Here is a 6030-nt window from a genome sequence, read left to right on the forward strand (position 1 = left end):
TATTTATTTAGACTGTAACACAACAAAATGTGAAAAAAGTCACTTTCTGATGACCTCGTATCCGTGCACATGGACTCGGTACTGGTACTGACTGTATAGAGTCATGTTATTTTTACTTGTTCATGTTATTCGTTATTCACTGTGTATTTGTTATTATTTTTTACTCTGCATTGTTGGAAAAGGACCCATAAGTCAGCATTTCACTTTTAGTCTGCACCTGTTGTTTATGAAGCATGTGAAAAATGAAAATTTTATTTGATTTGGACTGAAATAGGTGCCAGTACTCATTTTGGGTGCCTGAACTCTACAATATGTTTAAGCCAGTGTTCTATAAGAGGTTCTGGAAGTCAAGCAGTATAAAATGTGAGGTGCTGGAACTCAGTTCTGGTGTTCTGTCCCATGTCAAGTTTGTGTTTTTTCCTCAGTGCTTCAAAGAGCAAATGGACACAAAAGTAGACTCAAATACAACGCTGATAAAGAGCAAGTTCTTATGGTAATAATTTGTGCTTCAGTGTTTTATCAGTGGTGGAAGAGATCCTCTGGAGCTGCTGCAGTGAGTCTGGGTCTGCTGTGTGTTCTCCTATTGGCTGGGATCATAGGCCTGTTGCTCTACCGTGAGTTTGATATGTTCTCAATCAAACTTTCTCTTAATCATCAGTGGTGTTATGACCAGGGATCAATTCCATTTAAACTCCATTCAATTCAATTCAGAAAGTACACCAAATTCCAATTCCAATTCCACATTGTCCTCATTGAAAAATATTGAAGAGAATTGGACTTGGAATTCCAGTGTACTTCCTGAATAGACTGGAATTGAAATGCAATTGAACCCAACCCTGGTAATGATAGATTAACTTTTCCACTGTTACCTTGTTGTTGATGGTATTATTTCACAGAGCGAAACCAATTAACCAGATCCAACACCCTGACCAAAGAGAGAGACCAGTTACAGACCAGCGGCAACAACCTGACTGAAGAGAGAGACCAGCTACAGCCCAGATCCAACACTCTGACCAAAGAGAGAGATCAGCTACAGACCAGATACAACACCCTGACCAAAGAGAGAGACCAGCTACAGACCAGATACAACACCCTGACTGCAGAGAGAGACCATCTACAGACCAGATACAACACCCTGACCAAAGAGAGAGACCATCTACAGACCAGATACAACACCCTGACCAAAGATAGAGACCAGCTACAGACCAGTTACAAGACCCTGACTGCAGAGAGAGACCAGTTGCAGATCAGTTCCAACACACTGACCGAAGAAAGAGACCAGCAACAGACCAGATACAACACCCTGACCAAAGAGAGAGACCAGCAACAGACCAGATACAACACCCTGACCAAAGAGAGAGACCATCTACAGACCAGATACAACACCCTGACCAAAGAGAGAGACCAGCTACAGACCAGTTACAAGACCCTGACTGCAGAGAGAGACCAGTTGCAGATCAGTTCCAGCACGCTGACCGAAGAAAGAGACCAGCAACAGACCAGATACAACACCCTGACCAAAGAGAGAGACCATCTACAGACCAGATGCAACACCTTGACAGCAGAGAGAGACCAGCTACAGAAAGGTGTTGAGAAAGGTGAGTAAAATTGTCTAATGACTGTTCTGTTTGACAGTCTCTGCATCAGTTCACATGCCACTTACAAACAGGCAATTCAACTTACATTAAAGAACACATTTTAGAAAAAAATCTACGACTTCCAAACCGTCCATTAGTTAGTGCCCTGTCTTCCTTGAGTGTTTGATTGAGACTTAATTCAATGTGAGTTGTATGTGACTAAAGAAGAACATTTAAATTATAGTGTGTCCGCAAGGATGGAAGAAGCTTGGTAGCAGTTGTTACTACATCTCTACTGAGTACAAATCCTGGGAGGAGAGCAAACAGGACTGCAGAGATAGAGGAGCAGACCTGGTGATCATCAACAGCCAAGACAAACAGGTGTGTGTGTGTGTGTGTGTGTGTGTGTGTGTGTGTGTGTGTGTGTGTGTGTGTGTGTGGAAGAGAGCGATACAGAGAGAGAGAGAGAGAGAGAGAGAGAGAGAGAGAGAGAGAGAGAGAGAGAGAGAGAGAGAGAGAGAGAGAGAGAGAGAGAGAGAGAGAGAGAGAGAGAGAGAGAGAGAGAGAGAGAGAGAGAGAGAGAGAGAGAGAGAGAATTAACAATTTTGTCTATCCCACAACTACAGACATTTGTCAATTGGTTATGTGGAGTGAAGAACTATGTCTGGATTGGTCTGACTGACTCTGTTACTGAGGGGACCTGGAAATGGGTGGACGACACACCACTGACCACAACGTAAGACATTTAATGAGTTCTGTGTTACCATGAAATCACTGTCTGGAGTAGTAGGCTCTGAGAGTGGACAGCCTGATTCTATGTGTTGTTTCTTCTACAGGTATTGGAACAGTGGACAGCCTGATTCTATGTTTTGTTTCTTCTACAGGTATTGGAACAGTGGACAGCCTGATTCTATGTGTTGTTTCTACTACATGTATTGGAACAGTGGACAGCCTGATTCTATGTGTTGTTTCTTCTACAGGTATTGGAACAGTGGACAGCCTGATTCTATGTTTTGTTTCTTCTACAGGTATTGGAACAGTGGACAGCCTGATTCTATGTGTTGTTTCTACTACAGGTACTGGAACAGTGGACAGCCTGATTCTATTTGTTGTTTCTTCTACAGGTATTGGAACAGTGGACAGCCTGATTCTATGTGTTGTTTCTTCTACAGGTACTGGAACAGTGGACAGCTTGATTCTATGTGTTGTTTCTTCTACAGGTATTGGAACAGTGGACAGCCTGATTCTATGTGTTGTTTCTTCTACAGGTATTGGAACAGTGGACAGTCTGATTCTATGTGTTGTTTCTTCTACAGGTACTGGAACAGTGGACAGCCTGATTCTATGTGTTGTTTCTTCTACAGGTATTGGAACAGTGGACAGCCTGATTCTATGTGTTGTTTCTTCTACAGGTATTGGAACAGTGGACAGCCTGATTCTATGTGTTGTTTCTTCTACAGGTATTGGAACAGTGGACAGCCTTATTCTATATGTTTCTTCTACAGGTATTGGAACAGTGGACAGCCTGATTCTATGTGTTGTTTCTTCTACAGGTACTGGAAGAGTGGAGAGCCTAATGGTGGTGTAGCTGAGAACTGTGCGTATTTCTACTCCTGGTCATCAGACACAGGAGCATGGTGGGACTATGACTGTTCCTATCAATACAGATGGATCTGTGAGAAATAGGTTTCTCTGTACTGCTAGAGACCATTTCAGACATATGTTTTAAATCCTTAAACCTAGACTTGGACCAAACAAAATAGCGATTGATTTGCAACGCTTGTAGTTAACCATTGATTCCTTCCAAACCACTCATTGTTGAATTTCTGATTTCCTACTTGATGTGTAATGTTTATGTCCAATGACGATGAGCACTGATACCTTGTATCTATAATTTGTTCTTAACTGACTTGCCTAGTTAAATTAAAAATAAAAATAAATTCTGCGGTGATATAGTGAATGACAGAACACTGAGCCAATCACGGCGCAACTAGAGAACATTACGAAAGCGTACGCTCTGTATATTCCGCTGGCTGCCCCACCACCCCAGAAAGCACTGAGCGAGGCTGAAACACCTGCATTTAGGCGCTGCCTTACTCAAGAAAGAGAACATGTCGTAGCCTGCTGCGACCGGGAGACCCATGGGGCGGCGCACAATTGGCCCAGTGTCGTCCAGGGAAAGAATGGCTGGCAGGGATGTAGCTCAGTTGGTAGAGCATGGCGTTTGCAACGCCAGGGTTGTGGGTTCGATTCCCATGGGGGGCCAGTATGAAAAATAAAAAAATAATGTATGGACTCACTAACTGTAAGTCGCTCTGGAAAAGAGCGTCTGCTAAATGACTAAAATGTAAAAATGTATGCGGCTTCATTAACTCAAATATATATTTTTTTACATTGTTTGCAAACTGATATGTCACATGAATTAATGCCAAAATAACATGCAAAACAGGCAAAAAAAATTTAATAAATGATTATTATATATATATATATATGTGTGTATTTAAAAAAAAAATTCTAAACAGGTGAGGCCCTGAATTGTGTTCATTTCTTGTGGAATTGAAAAAAGTTAGCGTTTAATACGGTTGAAATGTTTACAAACTAGATGCGCTGAAATGAAAGCAACTTCTGACAATGAACACTCAGATTATAGTGATATTATGTCTCATCAAAACAAACAAACAATGTAAAGTGTGTTTAGAGATATAACCTAGAGCCAGGCTTTTTGATTTTTAATCCGAGGGTTTCCTGCTATTGAGGGAGTTCTATTACGCTGGCCCGGGTTGAACTGGACAATGGGCCGTCACGTCATTGGGCTAAAGCGGGGAGGGAGGAGCACCCTTCTCAAATCAAACAGTTATCTGCACCCCACGGTCATGTTGTCGACAAAGCAGCATCATGCATCATCAAGAAACATACAACATCTCTTTTTCCATTAAATAAACGTTTGAATTTTCAAACTAGATTTACTTTGGAAGGCATTTAAAGCCTTTTTATCAAAAGCAATCACTTCAATTGCATGTGAAAACACAGAATGCTACTCATTTCTCCATGTGCTTATTTACGTCACTTTTGTTTTGAGCCGACTTTGCCGTCGGCCAGAGCGGAGCACCTGATTCATGCCTGGGAGGCAGCCCGGCTCCAAAAGGAATGCAATCACTTTTCACCCGGTTCAAACTCCTCCCAACGTGGTAACCCGGGCCAGATAAACCAACCCCCTCACTGACACACTTGTTGAATTATGCAAGAGAACAAGACAACACAGTAATTCAGAGGTGACTGAAATTTCATTTTCTTTATTTAAAAAAAAAATACAAAATACCTGATACAATAACAAAATGTATATATGAGTGCATTCTTACATGAAATGAGCACCGGAAGTTGCACAGAATTTTCACAACGTTGAAGTTTGCGGTCAGCAGACCTGAAATTTGCTCTGTGCCATATTTTTTTTGAGGGAACATTGCTCATCATTACCCGGGAACATGGGACTAATCTGAAATCCTTCCTCAGAATGTATCCTGCCAAGCGGAAGGATACTATATTGGAGTAATCCAATAGCTAACATAACCGTGGTTACACACGTAAACCTTCGTTTTGTTTGTATAGCTTGTTTGACCCGAGTTGTGTCAAGTCACTCCGGATCACACTAACCGTGTGCAGAAAGTAGTCCGTCATAACTTTTTCCCCACTGATCTTTGTCGATAGCGCCTGCTAAATTCAGGGAAGCCATGTTGGTGAGAGCAGTAGCAACCCTTTAGCAGTTCTCCAATGGCTAACGTTATATCTTTCAAAAAAGCAGCGGTAGCAAGGATTATCTAAGTATACTGAGCAGCTCATGTTATAGACAGAAGCATGCTACATGGCAGACCAATCCGAACTCATCTCTCGGCACGTCCGGCCCATCCATTATCTCAGCCAATCATGGCTAGCGGGAAGGTTCCTGTCTTTTTCTGTGGGCTCTATGCCGAACTTCGAGGTATAACGTGGTCCCGGTTCCAGGGACATCACTGGATAGAAAAGCCAATATGGCTGCCAACGCAATGCCATATATGGACATGTGTTTGTGACGTCCGAACTCAGTAGCTCTCCTCTCATTGGTCCAAACGATTTGTTAGTTGTTTTTTTTTAGCTTGCAACACAGCCATCAAGGTGTCATAGATGAGATCAATTGATCATCAGAAATGGTTACAGTTAGATTGTCTAGTTAGTTTGAAAATACATGTAAAGTTTTTTTCAAATAAAAAAACTAATCTGAATGCGATGCCAAGAGTTCTATTCACAAAACGCTCAGCTGGCGACTGTTTAGCTAATGCTAATTAGCTAGCTACAAATAGCTAGCATTAGCTACAAAGAGCTAGCTAGATGGGTGATGCATATTTAAGGTGTTAAACAGGAACTCTGGAGCTCAGGCCCAGATCAACACTGCATTTATATGGTCTAATGACCAACACCA

The 6030-nt window shown here is 41.9% G+C and overlaps 1 long non-coding RNA gene across 1 annotated transcript; it reads left to right on the plus strand.

Moving 5' to 3' along the window:
• Positions 1–1393: 1393 nt before the first annotated feature.
• Positions 1394–3511, plus strand: LOC123489270. The gene is made up of 4 exons (XR_006660521.1): positions 1394–1598; positions 1822–1958; positions 2204–2313; positions 3131–3511. It is a non-coding gene; the product is annotated as an uncharacterized LOC123489270 (long non-coding RNA).
• Positions 3512–6030: the final 2519 nt, after the last annotated feature.

This window comes from Coregonus clupeaformis, unplaced genomic scaffold (assembly GCF_020615455.1).
Source record: "Coregonus clupeaformis isolate EN_2021a unplaced genomic scaffold, ASM2061545v1 scaf2929, whole genome shotgun sequence".
NCBI classification, from domain to species: Eukaryota; Metazoa; Chordata; class Actinopteri; order Salmoniformes; family Salmonidae; genus Coregonus; species Coregonus clupeaformis.